The sequence below is a fragment of the Salmo salar genome, chromosome 01 (genome assembly GCF_965601325.2).
Source record: "Salmo salar chromosome 01, fSalSal1, whole genome shotgun sequence".
NCBI classification, from domain to species: Eukaryota; Metazoa; Chordata; class Actinopteri; order Salmoniformes; family Salmonidae; genus Salmo; species Salmo salar.
Window position 1 is genome coordinate 157,189,749 of NC_138291.1, and position 17,165 is coordinate 157,206,913.

General features: G+C 43.4%; 1 protein-coding gene across 1 annotated transcript in view; it reads right to left on the minus strand.

Moving 5' to 3' along the window:
- LOC106567252 (uncharacterized) overlaps positions 1–17,165 on the minus strand; it is a 157,589-nt gene that overhangs the window by 52,938 nt on the left and 87,486 nt on the right. The window lies entirely within an intron of this gene.

A 17,165-nucleotide genomic window follows, 5' to 3' on the forward strand; every position in this document is an offset into this window, starting at 1 on the left:
ATGCATCCCTAGCCTCAGAGCATGCGCAGACCAGCTGGCTGGTGTGTTTTTCGAAACATATTCAATCTCTCCCTATCCCAGTCTGCTGTCCCCACATGCTTCAAGATGGCCAACATTGTTCCTGTACCCAAGAAGACAAAGGTAACTGAACTAAATGACTATCGCCCCGTAGCACTCACTCCTGTCATCATGAAGTGCTTTGAGAGACTAGTGGAGAAGGTGTAAAGTTTTAAGTTCCTCAGCATACACATCACGGACAAACTGAAATGGTCCACCCACACAGACAGTGTAGTGAAGAAGGTGCAAAGCGCCTCTTCAACCTCAGGAGGCTGAAGAAATTTGGCATATTACCTAAAACCCTCACAAACTTTTACAATGCACAATTGAGAGCATCCTGTCGGGCTGTATCATTGCCTGGTATGGCAACTGCACCGCCCACAACCGCAGGGCTCTCCAGAGGGTGGTGCGGTCTGGACAACGCATCACCGGGGGCAAACTACCTGCCCTCCAGGACACCTACAGCACCCGTTCACCCCACTACCATCCAGAAGGCGAGGCCAGTACAGGTACATCAAAGCTGGGACCGAGAGACTGAAAAATAGCTTCTCTCAAGGCCATCAGACTGTTAAACAGCCATCACTAACACAGAGAGGCTGCTGCCTACATACAGACTTGAAATCATTGGCCACTTTAATAAATGGATCACTAGTCACTTTAATAATGCCACTTTAATAATGTTTACATATCTTGCATTACTCATCTCATACTGGCCAGAAACAAAGACCTTTCTTCTGAAACTTGTCAGTCAATTCTTGGACACAGGAATTCTACCTAGAAGGCCAGTATCCCAGAGTCATCTCTTCACTGTTGACGTTGAGACTGGTGTTTTCCGGGTACTATTTAATGAAGCTGCCAGTTGAGGACTTGTGAGGCATCTGTTTCTCAACCTTGACACTCGAACGTACTTATCCTCTTGTTCAGTTGTGCACCGGGGCCTCCCACTCCTCATTCTATTCTGGTTAGCGCCAGTTTGCGCTGTTCTGTGAAAAGAGTAGAGTAGAGGAGTACACAGCGTTGTACGAGATCTTCAGTTTCTTGGCAATTTCTCGCATGGAATAGCCTTCATTTCTCAGAACAAGAATAGACTGACGTGTTTCAGAAGGCCTTTGTTTCTAGCCATTTTGAGGCTGTAATCGAACAAATGCTGATGCTCCAGATACTCAACTAGTCTAAAGAAGGACAGTTTTATTACTTCTTTAATCAGCACAGCAGTTTTCAACTGGACTAACATAATTGCAAAATGGTTTTCTAATGATCAATTAGTCTTTTAAAATGATAAACTTGGATTAGCTAACACAACGTGCCATTGGAACACAGGAGTGATGTTTGCTGATAATGGGCCTCTGTATGCCTATGTAGATATTCCATAAAAAATCTGCCGTTTCCAGCTACAATAGTCATTTACAACATTATCAATGTCAACACTGTATTTCTGATCAATTTGATGTTATTTTAACCTGTTGGGGGTAGGGGGCAGTATTTACACGGCCGGATAAAAAACGTACCCGATTTAATCTGGTTATTACTACTGCCCAGAAACTAGAATATGCATATAATTATTGGCTTTGGATAGAAAACACCCTAAAGTTTCCAAAACTGTTTGAATGGTGTCTGTGAGTATAACAGAACTCATATGGCAGGCAAAAACCTGAGAAGATTCCTTACAGGAAGTGGCCTGTCTGACCATTCCTTGAGCTTTATTGAAGACTGAGGATCTTTGCTGTAACGTGACACTTCCTACGGCTCCCATAGGCTTTCAGAAGGCGGGAAAAAGCTGAATGATGTAATTCCAGCCCCAGGCTGAACCACATTTGCGCTTCTGGCAAGTGGCCGATCAGAGGACAATGGGCTTAGGCGCGCGCACGAGTCGACCCCATGCTTTATTTTCTTTCGTCTTTTTACCTAAATGCAGATTCCCAGTCGGAATATTATCGCTTTTTTACGAGAAAAATGGCATAAAAATTGATTTTAAACAGCGGTTGACAGGCTTTGAAGTACGGTAATGGAATATTTAGAAATATTTTGTCACGAAATGCGTCGTGCTCATCACCCTTCTTTACCCTTTCGGATAGTGTCTTGAACGCACGAACAAAACGCCGCTGTTTGGATATAACTATGGATTATTTGGGACCAAACCAACATTTGTTATTGAAGTAGAAGTCCTGGGAGTGCATTCTGACGAAGAACACCAAAGGTAATAACATTTTTCTTATAGTAAATCTGACTTTGGTGAGTGCCAAACTTGCTGGGTGTCTAAATAGCTAGCCCTGTGATGCCGGGCTATCTACTTAGAATATTGCAAAATGTGCTTTCACCGAAAAGCTATTTTAAAATCGGACATATCGAGTGCATAGAGGAGTTCTGTATCTATAATTCTTAAAATAATTGTTATGCTTTTTGTGAACGTTTATCGTGAGTAATTTAGTAAATTTTTTGCTAGTTCTGAACGTCACATGCTAATGTAAAAAGCTGTTTTTTGATATAAATATGAACTTGATTGAACAAAACATGCATGTATTGTATAACATAATGTCCTAGGTGTGTCATCTGATGAAGATCATCAAAGGTTAGTGCTGCATTTAGCTGTCTTCTGGGTTTTTGTGACATTATATGCTAGCTTGAAAAATGGGTGTCTGATTATTTCTGGCTGGGTACTCTGCTGACATAATCTAATGTTTTGCTTTCGTTGTAAAGCCTTTTTGAAATCGGACAGTGTGGTTAGATTAACGAGAGTCTTGTCTTTAAAATGGTGTAAAATAGTCATATGTTTGAGAAATTGAAGTAATAGCATTTCTAAGGTATTTGAATAACGCGCCACAGGATTCCACTGGCTGTTACGTAGGTGGGACGATTTCGTCCCACTGGCCCTAGAGAAGTTAATGGACAAAAAAATTACCTTTTCTTTCATAAACAAGGACATTTCTAAGTGACCCCAAACTTTTGAACAGTAGTATATGTATATACTGTATTTTATATAATCTATTACATCTTGCCTATGCCGCTCGGGTCATTGCTCATCCATATATTTATATGTACATATTCTTATTCCATCCCTTTACTTAGATTTGTATGTATTAGGTAGTTGTTGTGGAATTGTTAGATTACTTGTTGACATTGCTGCACTGTCGGAACAAGAAGCACAAGCATTTCGCTACACTTGCAATAACATCTGCTAACCATGTGTATGTGACCAATACAATTTGATTTGATTTGCTTGGTGTATTAGTCTTGTTTCTTACCAACAGGGAACTAAGCCAACTGTAAAACAATCCCAAAGCTAGAGTAGACAGCACACTGCAGTATTATCTGGAGACTAATGTCGTGCCCCATTGACTCCCCTATAGTGGTTCCTCCTTTAAAAGTTGTCATACTGCAGCCGCAGCATTCTGTGGCACGTCATTTAACTGTCAGCCATTTTTTTTGTTACTGCAAGTTATTGCTAGTTTGCCCACCAGAGGGCATCTTTGACAAGCATTTGATAGTATTCCGTATTGGCATTACCAGAGATTTAAAAACCTTTTGTGTAATAACATAGTATATGGGATTGAGTTTAAGAAATTTGAATGTATTAATTTGATTAATATTAAGGTGTTTCTAATCAGAGAAAAACAAAAAACAAAATTTCCATTAGGATGGAATGGAAATTATGGAGCAGTCGGAAGTAGGCTACAGGATTGGAGGATTCTAAATTGTTTGCCTTCATTAGACTACTATGTTCCAATATTTCTGTAAATCAGTGATATTTTTTCCCATAGTAATTCGTTATGGATCCATAACTAATCAACATCTGCATTTTGAAAGTATTTTTTATTATTATTTTATTAATGAAATGTGTTTATTTGTTTATTAGGCTACTGTGCAGTCTACAATACATACTGTAGTAAACATGGGAAAGTGCCTAATTCTTTACATAAGGGAGAGTAGGCCATGTCTGTACTACAGAATGCAGGGCACGCGGGAGACCGGTGTTATTTCATAGTTGAGATGTCTTCACTATTATTCTACAATGTAGAAAATAGTAAAAATAAATAAAAATCCTGGAATGAGTAGGTGTGTCCAAACTTTTGACTGGTACTTGCTTAATTTGATTAATATTATGTTTTTCCATTAGGATGGAATGGAAAATATGGCGCTGTACAACGTGACGGTCGGTTGTACAGTACTGGGCTATTTAGCAAAAGAATCCCCGCAGGGCATGAGGAAGGAGTAGGCTGTCCTTGTAAATAAGAATTTGTTTTTAACTGACTTTCCTAGTTAAATAAAGCTTACACTAAGAGCATAACATTTCTGCACCCTAATTTGTAAATTAAGCCAGTTTATTATTAAGAATTATTTATTTCTGGAGAAACCTAAACTGATTATTTAGCAGACATAACTTGCTTATATTCATGAAGATGATGAGCGATTGGCAAAGGCAATCTGTAATCTGCTGGCATCACGGCACGACATCAACATTGCTCTAATTACAGTCAGAAGACAGTTGAAGAAACTTGCGTGGACGTATGGAAAGGCTCAGTAAGAAACGTTATGTATATATATATATATCATTTGTAAAAAATTATCAGAACATTAATGTGTGTTCGCTTGTTTTGTACTGTTCTGTAGTTTCGACCCAATGATTCGTCTGACAAAAAAATAACTTTGCGTCCTGCAGGCCCAGGCATGGATCAAAGCTGGCGAGACATTTAGTAATGTCATCTTAACAGACTAATCAACCGTGGCCCTTGAGCAATTTGCTACAGAGAAAAAGAAAGAAGATCAAGCAAGCCAAGTCCTAAGCATCCTCTCAAACTCCATGTGTGGTGGGCAATTTCTCGCTAGGGACGAGGTCCATATTTGATTTTTGATGGTAAGTTTGGCTAAATACAAAGCAAAAGGTATGTAGTAAAATAAATGTTCAATAAAAATAACAGTATACAGTTGAAGTCGGAAGTTTACATACACCCTAGCCAAATACATTTAAACTCCCTTTTTCACAATTACTGACATTTAATCCTAGTAAAAAGTTCCTGTCTTAGGTCAATTAGGATCACCACTTTATTTTAAGAATGTGAAATGTCAGAATAATAATTTAATAAAAATGTCCTTTAAATTGTTTAACTTGGGTCAAACGTTTCAGGTAGCCTTCCACAAGCTTCCCACAATAAGTTGGGTTAATTTTGGCCCATTCCTCCTGACAGAGCTGGTGTAACTGAGTCAAGTCTGTAGGCCTCCTTGCTCACACACGCTTTTTCAGTTCTGCCCACACATTTTCTAGAGGATTGAGATCAAGGCTTGTGATGGCCACTCCAATACCTTGACTTTGTTGTCCTTAAGCCATTTTGCCACAACTTTGGAAGTATGCTTTGGGTCATTATCCATTTGGAAGACACATTTGTGGCCAAGCTTTAACTTCCTGACTGATGTCTTGAGATGTTGCTTCAATATACCCACATAATTTTTCTTCCTCATGATGCCATCTATTTTGTGAAGTGCACCAGTCCCTCCTGCAGCAAAGCACCCCCACAATATGATGCTGCCACCTACGTGCTTCACAGTTGGGTTGGTGTTCTTCGGCTTGCAAGCCTCCCCCTTTTTCATTATGGCCAAACAGTTCTATTTTTGTTTCATCAGACCAGAGGACATTTCTCCAAAAAGTACAATCTTTGTCCCCATGTGCAGTTGCAAACCGTCGTCTGGCTTTTTGATGGCGGTTTGGGAGTAGTGGCTTCTTCCTTGCTGAGCGGGCTTTCCGGTTATGTCGATATAGGACTCGATTTACTGTGGATATAAATACTTTTGTACCTGTTTCCTCCAGCATCTTCACAGGGTCCTTTGCTGTTGTTCTGGGATTGATTTGCACTTTTCACACCAAAGTACATTCATCTCTAGGAGACAGAATGTGTCTCCATCCTGAGCGGTATGACGGCTGCGTGGTCCCATGGTGTTTATACTTGCGTACTATTGTTTGTACAGATGAACGTGGTACCTTCAGGTGTTTGGAAATTGCTCCCAAGAATGAACTAGACTTGTGGAGGTCAAAATAAAAAAATCTGAGGTCTTGGCTGATTTCTTTAGATTTTTCCATGATGTCAAGCAAAGAGGCACTGAGTTTGAAGGTAGGCCTTGAAATACATCCATAGGTACACCTCCAATTGACTCAAATGTTGTCAATTAGCCTGTCAGAAGCTTCTAAAGCCATGACATCATTTTCAGGAATTTTCCTAGCTGTTTAAAGGCACAGTCAACTTAATGTATGTAAACTTCTGACCCACTGGAATTGTGATACAGTGAATTATAAGTGAAATAATCTGTCTGTAAACAATTGTTGAAGAAATTACTTGTGTCATGCACAAAGTAGATGTCCTAACCGACTTGCAAAAAATATAGATTGTTAACAAGAAATTTGTGGAGTCGTTGAAAAACAAATTTTAATAACTCCAACCTAAGTGTATGTAAACTTCCGACTTCAACTGTATCTACAAATGTTTTTTTCAATGATGTGACCCCGCCAATAATTACATTTAGAGGATTGGAGGACTCTATATTAATATCTAAGGCATTGTCCGTTAGGATCTGTGAGAATATCTGAGAAAATCTAAGGGGCTTTTGTATACTGCTCAAAAAAATAAAGGGAACACTTAAACAACACAATGTAACTCCAAGTCAATCACACTTCTGTGAACTGTCCACTTAGGAAGCAACACTGATTGACAATAAATTTCACATGCTGTTGTGCAAATGGAATAGACAACAGGTGGAAATTATAGGCAATAAGCAAGACACCCCCAATAAAGGAGTGGTTCTGCAGGTGGAGACCACAGACCACTTCTCAGTTCCAATGCTTCCTGGCTGATGTTTTGGTCACTTTTGAATGCTGGCGGTGAGTCTACAACCCACACAAGTGGCTCAGGTAGTGCAGCTCATCCAGGATGGCACATCAATGCGAGCTGTGGCAAGAAGCTTTGCTGTGTCTGTCAGCGTAGTGTCCAGATCATGGAGGCGCTACCAGGAGACAGGCCAGTACATCAGGAGACGTGGAGGAGGCCGTAGGAGGGCAACAACCCAGCAGCAGGACCGCTACCTCCGCCTTTGTGCAAGGAAGAGCAGGAGGAGCACTACCAGAGCCCTGCAAAATGACCTCCAGCAGGCCACAAATGTGCATGTGTCTGCTCAAACGGTCAGAAACAGACTCCATGAGGGTGGTATGAGGGCCCGCCGTCCACAGGTGGGGGTTGTGCTTACAGCCCAACACCGTGCAGGACGGTTGGCATTTGCCAGAGAACACCAAGATTGGCAAATTCGTCACTGGCGCCCTGTGCTCTTCACAGATGAAAGCAGGTTCACACTGAGCACATGTGACAGATGTGACAGAGTCTGGAGATGCCGTGGAGAACGTTCTGCTGCCTGCAACATCCTCCAGCATGACCGGTTTGGCGGTGGGTCAGTCATGGTGTGGGGTGGCATTTCTTTGGGGGGCCGCACAGCCCTCCATGTGCTCGCCAGAGGTAGCCTGACTGCCATTAGGTACCGAGATACCGAGATACCATTAGGTACCGATATTTTGGAGATTTCATTTTATTTAGCCTAGAGTGAGCGAGAAAAAGGAAATTCTTGAACATGGGGTGAGACATTCTCACTAATTTGTAAATAAAGCCAGTTTGTTATTGAGAATTATTTATTTCTGGAGAAACCTTACTTGATTATTTAGCAGACATCACTTGCTTATATTCAGTCAACACGTCTTAAGAATATCAAAGAATATTTGAAAATTTTCGTTTCTGCATGCTTGTCTCAGAGCAGCGCGAAACAGTGCTGAAATAGACGTCCACAGCTGGAAGGCTATGTATTCTGTGCTCACTCGTGGTATCTCTCTTCAGTTACACATCCTTGGAATAGCAGAACAGCATAACGGTCCGGGCGGCCCTTGCTGTGCCTGTCAGAAGAGGAATGGAAATGTCAGGGTGAACCGAAGACCTGACGACCCGCCACATATGTAGACTCTGCCTATTGGAGGTGGAGTTCCAGAGCTCACAGGTGTGCCTGGCAACTCCATCTCGTTCCTCGTCCTTCTCCTTTTCAACGCGTGAGTGAGTCAATGATTCCAATGATTGATCTGATAAACAAAAAACTTTGTGTCCTGCAGGCCCAGGCATGGATCAAAGCTGGCGAGACATTCAATAACGTCATCTTCACAGACGAATCAACCGTGGCCCTTGAGCAATTTGCTCAAAATTGCCACAGAAAAAAAGGAAGATCAAGAAAATTAACGAAAGCATAAAGATGTTGATGAAGAAATGCTGTTTTGAGTTAGAAATGTACACTTTAGAGTACTTAAGCATCGAATACATTGAAAGTTGAGGGATTTTCACAACAGTAGCCGGGCTATAAAAAGTCTATTGTCCTGCTAATAGGAAACATTTGCATGATGGGCTACATTCTTTATTGTAACCACAATGTCACACATCATTTATATCTACCTTTCCAATTACTTTTAGAGTTTGGGATTTACAAATGTGCACTTTTAATTACTAGTTACATTGTTTTAGTTCGAACATGCAGACTTTTTTTTCTTTAAATGATTGTTTTATGTAGGATGCTACATTTTTAACCAGTTGCAATTGTAAGTAGGCGTAATAAAAAAATCCTACTTCTATTAGGCTGTTAATCCTCATAACCTACCTCATCCAGTTAAGTTATTTTATATAGGTCTAGGCTCCAAAGAAATAGACTCCAATTAAGCCCTCTTGTTGTCTGTAAAGTCAAATTAAAATGAAGATTATTGTTGAAATGAATTGCTCGACTGGTGTAGGTTTTCTCCATCTGTTGGTGTGCAACACTTGCATAACAAGTTAGCTATATTTTCAGCACCAGCCACTGTTCACCTCCTATTGATTGCCCTGCAGTTGCCGCCAGTTGTTTTTTAAAATTGAACCTTTATTTAACAAATTCTTATTTACAATGAAGGCCTACCCCAGCCAAACCCGGATGACGCTGGGCCAATTGTGCGCCGCCCTATGGCATTCCCAATCACGGTCGGATGTTATACAGCCTGAATTCGAACCAGGGACTGTAGTAAAGCCTCTTGCATCGAGATGCAGTGCCTTAGACCGCTGCTCCACTCAGGAGCCAAAACCTGCTCCCTGCTTGATTCATTACATTATTAGAGCCTGGATCAGAGAAAACAGCCTGGATGGTTCCTCGCTCTCTTCCATGCCTCATTCAGCATGTTTGTGGGCGTGCTGGCAGGATGTACTGTTTTTTATTCTGTATATATGAATTACAAATCAGCCTTTACTTAAATCATGTTTCTAGTCTATTGCATAGTTACAATGTGTAATCATTGATGTCTGAGGAGCAGGAGTGGTAAACACTGTTGAAGTGTATAATAAGTGTATAATAATTCACATTTTCACAAACTTCAAAGTGTTTCCTTTCAAATGGTACCAAGAATATGCATATCCTTGCTTCAGGGCCTGAGCTACAGGCAGTTAGATTTGGGTATGTCATTTTAGGCAAAAATTGAAAGAAACGGGTCTATTTGTTTTGTCAGTCGTCTTCGCTGAAGAAAGTCACCAGAGATGGGTGGCTCACGTCAAATTTGCCATTGGAACCTCTCGATATGATTGGTCATATAAAAACTTTGGGACCCAAATGCATAATGATTGCTCTAACTCTCCCTTGTGGTGGTCTGGAGCAATGAAGCCGTGATGCTGGGTACCTCTAAGTCCCGTGGTGTAAGCTCACAACTTTTAAAGGAGGAACCACTGTATGTGTACACCCTCCTCACTCAACTACCACAGTAAAAACATCACCTCTTTAGGACTGTGTACTTCCCTTCCCATTTCAACACATACACCATCTATCTACCTGTACACCATCTAACTACCTGTAACTGACCTCAGATGTTAAAACTCCTCATACAAAACAGGTCCACAACAACCTGAAGTTAGATTCCCCTCCCTCCCAGTGCACATCGCTAGCTCAGGAGAGGGTGTTGGGCCTAGGGGAAAGTGGAGCAGAGAGGGGCCTGCTTGGGGTGAGGGGTTGTAAATTCTGTTTGATGACCCTGATGGGCCGCCACAGCAGGGAGCAGTAAAGTTAAGCTGGCCTGGGAGGCATGTGGGGAACAGCAGCCTGCCTGTCCGGCTGTGTGTGTGTGTGTGTGTGTGTGTGTGTGTGTGTGTGTGTGTGTGTGTGGACTGGGGGAGGAGGGGAGAGGACAGTGTAAAGTTCAGAATCAGTGCAAAACTAGGCGCCAAAAGGTACATCTAGTTTCTCTCATCAAAGCTCAATGGAATATGAAACAGAGAGTTAGAGATCCAAACTCAAGGGCACCCGGGTGACTGAGCAAGGGGGGCCAGTGATGGGCTGAGGTGGGCTGGCACGGGGTGCTCCACTGCTGGAAACAAAGGTTCTTTCTCAAGTTCCTCTGCCTGGCCCGCGGTGACTCCTCTCTGATAAGCCGACACTGGATCTGCCCCTGCCGCCTCTCCAGCTTATCTACTGTACAGTCTGCCTGATATCCCTCTGACCCACTCCCTGGTAGGCTGCGCTTACTTAGGGTACCATTACAGTAAACACACACACACACACACACACACACACACACACACACACACACACACGCACACGCACACACACACACAGCCAAATCAGACAGGAGCCAGGGGTACTGAGCTGCTGTAGTAATAATCAGTACCCCACTAGGGGGCAGACAGCACAATGATGCTTTCCATTATGATCCAGCAAGGTCTTGGCAATCTCGAAGTGATGTTTTTCAGTACCTCAAGTACCTCCTTATGATGGATCTATTAAGAACCTTCATAGGTAATTCAATACGTCTCCTTTACATGTTCAGTGCCAAGATAAGATGCCCTATTTGCTCCCTTCACCCAGGGGCCTCTGCAGCAACAGGCTCAAGCAGGCACTGTATGTGTCATCAACAGTAGCGCTTTCAACCAGCGTGCTGAGACACAATGAGGAAATGTGAACTCAGCACAAACAGAGGACTAGGTGGAGGGTGGAGAGGGCCAGATGTGCATGTGAGTGACAGTTACATAGCATGTTGGTATGTCTGTAGGTTCAGAGCAAGGCACTAACAGCCATAACACAAACACTTTACATAAGACATTTCACTTTCAAATAAAATACAACTTTATTGGTCACATAGACATGGTTAGCAGATGTTACTGCGAGTGTAGCGAAATGCTTGTGCTTCTAGTTCCAACCATGCAGTAATATCTAACAAGTAATCTAACAATTTCACAACAACTACCTTATACACACAAGTGTAAAGGAATGAATAATAATATGTACATATAAATATATGGATGAGCGATGGCCGTGCGGCATAGGCAAGATGCAGTAGATGGTATAGAGTACAGTATATACATATGAGATGAGTAATGTAGGGTATGTAAACATTATATAAAGTGGCATTGTTTAAAGTGACTAGTGATACATTTATTTAATTATTAAAGTGGCTAGGGATTTCAGTCAGTATGTTGGCAGCAGCCACTCAACAGTCTGATGGGCTTGAGATAGAAGCTGTTTTTCAGTCTCTCGGTCCCAGCTTTGATGCACCTGTACTGACCTCACCTTCTGGATGATAGCGGGGTGAACAGGCAGTGGCTCGGGTGGTTGTTGTCCTTGATGATCGTTTTGGCCTTCCTGTGACATCGGGTGGTGTAGGTGTCCTGGAAGGCAGGTAGTTTTCCCCCGGTGATGCGTTGTGCAGACATCACTACCCTCTGGAGAGCCTTACGGTTGTGGGCGGAGTAGTTGCCGTATCAGGCGGTGATACAGCCCAACAGGATGCTCTTGATTGTTCATCTGTAAAAGTTTGTGAGTGTTTTTGGTGACAAGCCAAATTTCTTCAGCCTCCTGAGTTTGAAGAGGCACTGTTTTGCCTTCTTCACCACGCTGTCTGTGTGGGTGGACCATTTTAGTTTGTCTGTGATGTGTACGCCCAGGAACTTAAAACTTTCCACCTTCTCCACTAGAATTAATGTGTCTGGGGTCTGGGCTGCATGTCACAATACAAACAAATGACTCTTCCTGTTAGTTAAACATGCTCTTTGTTGACCCAGCTATGCCCACTTGGCAATTCTCCATCACAGGCGGTAGGTGGCACCTTAATTCGGGAAGACGGGCTCATAGCAATGGCTGAAACGGAATAATTGGAACGGTATCGAACAAATCAAACATGTTTTCCATGTGGTTGATGCCATTCCATTCACTCCATTCCAGACATTATTATGAGCTGTCATCCCCTCAGCAGCCTCCTGTGTTCATCATTTGATTTCTTCTACTCAGTGGATTTCAGTGGGGAAATGGGAAATTCCTAGGATTCATCATAGATGTCAGATCTTTAGTGGCACACCTGGGATGGAGACAAATGGTTATTTCTAATTGGGTGATATCCCTCTGTCTGCGCCAGTCTCAGTCTGTTCTGGTAGCCTCCATGTCTCTGGAGCTGACAGCTCTCCACTCTACAGGCCATCCTGAGAGATCTATGGAGGCCAACCACTCACACAACTGCTCTAGGCATAGGTGCTACCCCCCCACCACACACACACACACACACACCACACACACACACACACACACACACACACACACACACACACACACACACACACACACACACACACACACACACACACACACACACACACACACACACACACACACACACACAAAGGCCAAATCAAGCAGTTAGGTTCGTAAATCTATCCCAGACACAGGTATGTATGTAGGCAATCTCAAACTGGCTGGGTCTTGTAGCAGGAGGTAGAAAAATTGGCTTAAAAAAAACACCACAATGCTCAGGACTTCCCTGGTGGAAAGAGAAGTAAAGATTGAAAAACATTGAATTGCCACAAATTGGAAACCAGAAAACAATAGCAAGGAAAATGTAATGGAAATAGCCATAAGAATATGACTGTTGAAAAAGATGCTATGTTATATATGAATATATAGAGCTGAAAGAAAAAGGACATTACAAAAAGAAACGCTGTCAGCTTTGAGGCTAGAGGACTCTGGACAGACTTACTGCACAGACATGATCAAAGAGGATGAATAACATGGAGTGAAATATTGAGTGGAAGAGTAACAGTATACTGTAGGCCAACATTCCCACTTCCCAGTAGGAGAAATCCCTCAGAGTACTGGTCAGCTCTTATTCCCCACTCCAACCAACTGAAAAAGCCTCAAGTACAACTTCAGAATCAGAGGATTGCTGTAATCGTACTTTTGCCATTTCAATTTGATGTTTTCCTCCTTTTAACATTGCACTTACAAAATGACTGGGATGTTCACATCGTATCGCAATTAAATTTCACTCAACATAGGCCTACTAATAGGGAGGTGAACATTGCCATTTTCATTGGATAGTGCATAGTGCAATGAAACAGAACCTGCCAAGGTTGAACAAATCACATTTATTTATAAAGCCCATCTTACATCAGTTGATGTCACAAAGTGCTGTACAGAAACCCAGCCTAAAACACCAAACAGCAAGCAATGCAGGTGTAGAAACACGGTGGCTAGGAAAAACTCCCTAGAAAGGCCAGAACCTAGAAAGAAACCTAGAGAGGAACCAGGCTATGAGGGGGGGCCAGTCCTCTTCTGGCTGTGCCGGGTGGAGGTTATAACAGAACATGGCCAAGATGTTCAAATGTTCATAGATAACCAGCAGGGTCAAATAATAATAATCTCAGTGGTTGTAGAGGGTGCAACAGGTCAACACCTCAGGAGTAAATGTCAGTTGGCTTTTCATAGCCGATCATTCAGAGTATTTCTACCGCTCCTGCTGTCTCTAGAGAGTTGAAAACAGCAGGTCTGGGACAGGTAGCACGTCTGGTGAACAGGTCAGGGTTCCATAGCAAATCCATAACAAATCTCCCCAGTACTCAGTGTTGTAATGTTGAACATTAACTCAACCAAAGGCATAGTTTAGGTTAAAACAGCTCACTGATGAATGTTCTTCTGTTTAACCAACAAAAACCGCTGTGAACCTCTTAGATCGAAAACCTCAAAACCACAAGCAACATTCAGAGTGTGTTAATAACACACAAGCATTAAACAAACTTAAAGACCTCTATAATCAAGCCGACCCGTTGCACAGTTATTAACATGAAACTGAACTCAATTAAAGCATTATCCCACTGTAGCTCAGTTGGTAGAGCATGGCACTTGCAATGCCAGGGTTGTGGGTTTGATTCCCATGGGGGGCCAGTATGTAAAACTGTATGCACTCTACTGTAAGTTGCTCTGGATAAGAGTGTCTGCTAAATGACTAAAATGTAAATGTTATCAAGCCCTTTGTAACAGTTCTGCTAATGTATTCATTATGTGTATATTTCTCTCACATACCAAGGTGACTGAACATATCCTATCTAGGACATAAACATCTCTGGCCCTGTCATGTTGCCATATTGAGGACCTACTAAAGTGTGCTTAAGGACCACATGAATAATTCTACATCAATGGAGCATAATCAAACTACACCAACCCAAAAGAAACATATGGGTGCTTTTACTTTAATGACTTTATTTTCCCCATGGGGAAATGTTGTTGCAGTATCATGTACATGTTTAAAGTGGCGTTTAAATACTGTAGACAACAACATTCATAACAGTTACATACCAATAACAGAGACTAGCCTGCTGGCCTTGCAGGGTCGATAGGAACATTAGCCCAAGCTGTTTAGGAGGGGTATCACACCTGGCACAAATGATTGTCTAGTTCTGTTTTTCCTGCCAGGGTGCCCTATACCTGCACTCAGAGGGGAGTAGTTCAATGTCCGGGTGAGGCCCTACCTCTTTCCTCTTTGACTTTGGTATCCTTTGTCCCTCCAGACAAGCTCCAAGTAAATACAGTAGTAGGCATCCAAGAACCAAGTACCATCCAAGATGGTAGTGCATGACTGCATCAGACATGGGGCTCTCTGCTCACAGTAGATTCACAATACCCCCAGCCACACACACTCACTGTGAGGAGAGGCTGGTCCAACTCAAAGCAGACACACACATAGCCCTAACGGATACACAACCCACACACTGTGAGGAGAGGCTGGTCCAACTCAAAGCAGACACACCCATAGCCCTAACGGATACACAACCCTCTCACTGTGAGGAGAGGCTGGTCCAACTCAAAGCAGACACACCCATAGCCCTAACGGATACACAACCCACACACTGTGAGGAGAGGCTGGTCCAACTCAAAGCAGACACACCCATAGCCCTAACGGATACACAACCCACACACTGTGAGGAGAGGCTGGTCCAACTCAAAGCAGACACACCCATAGCCCTAACGGATACACAACCCACACACTGTGAGGAGAGGCTGGTCCAACTCAAAGCAGACACACCCATAGCCCTAACGGATACACAACCCACTCACTGTGAGGAGAGGCTGGTCCAACTCAAAGCAGACACACCCATAGCCCTAACGGATACACAACCCACTCACTGGCACACTTCTTACACAGGGCAAAGTATAGCTCTAATCCTGGGTTTTTTCCACGAAATGAGTGCCTTTTACAAATTTTTTAAGTAGAAATTGTGCACCAGTATTGAATTTTAAAAGTCTGTTATATTAAATGAAGTGCCCTTTAATATAGACCACATGGATAATTCAATAAATCAGATTTTTTATATTAATTTACTAAAGTGCCAAAATTCAGCATTTGGGCATGTCCCTCCGTGCACCCTCTGACTTCAAGAGAGATTTTAACCAACTTAACCACAAATGTTAGGTTTTCACCATCATTGTAAAGCCCTGGTTATTACGTTGCTTTGACAAGGTCATCTCTGAAGATGATTATTTATTTCATGTGATTAGTGATTTGTTTTAAGGAAGAAGAAAAAACAGCTAGCCCTCATTTTAAGGTCAACCCTGTTATGTGAACTGAACTTGTAACGCCCTGGCCATAGAGAGGGGTTTTTTGTTCTTTATTTTGGTTAGGCCAGGGTGTTACATTGGGTGGGCGTTCTATGTTCCTTTCTCTATGTTTTTGTATTTCTTTGTTTTGGGCCGTGTGTGGCTCCCAATCAGGCACAGCTGAAGCTCGTTGTTGCTGATTGGGAGTCACACATAAGGAGCATGTTTTTCCTTTGGGTTTTGTGGGTAATTGTTTTCTGTTTAGTGTGTTCCTAACAGAACTGTTGCTAGTCGTTTTTTGGTTTCTTTTGTATAGTGTTCGTTGATCATTAAAACCTTTTATGATGAACACTAACTCCGCTGCACCTTGGTCTCTCTCACGACAGCCCTTACAGAACTACCCACCTACAACGGACCAAGCAGCGTGGTAAGGAGGAGCAGAGGGTTCAGGATTGCTGGACTTGGCAAGAGATACTGGAAGGAAAGGGACCCTGGAGACAGGCTGGAGAATATCGCCGCCCGCCGGAGAAGATAGAGGCAGCGAAGGCAGAACGGCGTTTCTGGGAGGATTGGCTGGCAAGGCAAGAGGAGGAGAGGCAGCCCCAAGATTTTTTTTGGGGGGGGGGCACACGGGAAGGTCGGCGGTGCCGAGGATGGAACCAGAGCCAGTCGGGGTGAAGTTGGAGGTGAGCGAAGGGAGCGAAGCAGAGACAGTGAAGGAGTTGATGGGGAGATTGGAGGAGAGCGATATGAGCGAGCTGCTGTGTTGGTGCATGAGGCACGACATTCGCCCTACGGAGCGTGTCCTCGAATTGATGTCACCTGAGTCAGCTCTCCATACTCGTCCTGAGGTGTGTGCTAGCCGTCTGGTGAAGACTGTGCCAGCCCCACGCACCAGGCCTCCTGTGCACCTCCCCAGCCCTGCACACCTTGTGCCTGCTCCCAGAGCCAGGCCTCCTGCATGTCTCCCCAGCCTGGTGAATCCTGTGCCTGCGCCCAGAGCCAGGCCTCCTGCAAGTCTCCCCAGCCTGGTGAGTCCTGTGCCTGCTCCCAGAGCCAGGCCTCCTGCATGTCTCCCCAGCCTGGGGAATCCGGCGCAGCCAGAGTCGCCCGCCTGTCCTCCGGCGCAGCCAGAGTCGCCCGCCTGTCCTCCGGCGCAGCCAGAGTCGCCCGCCTGTCCGCGGCTCGCGGCGAGGGATCCAGGGTCTGCGTCTCGCTCCAGAGCCGCCACCGCA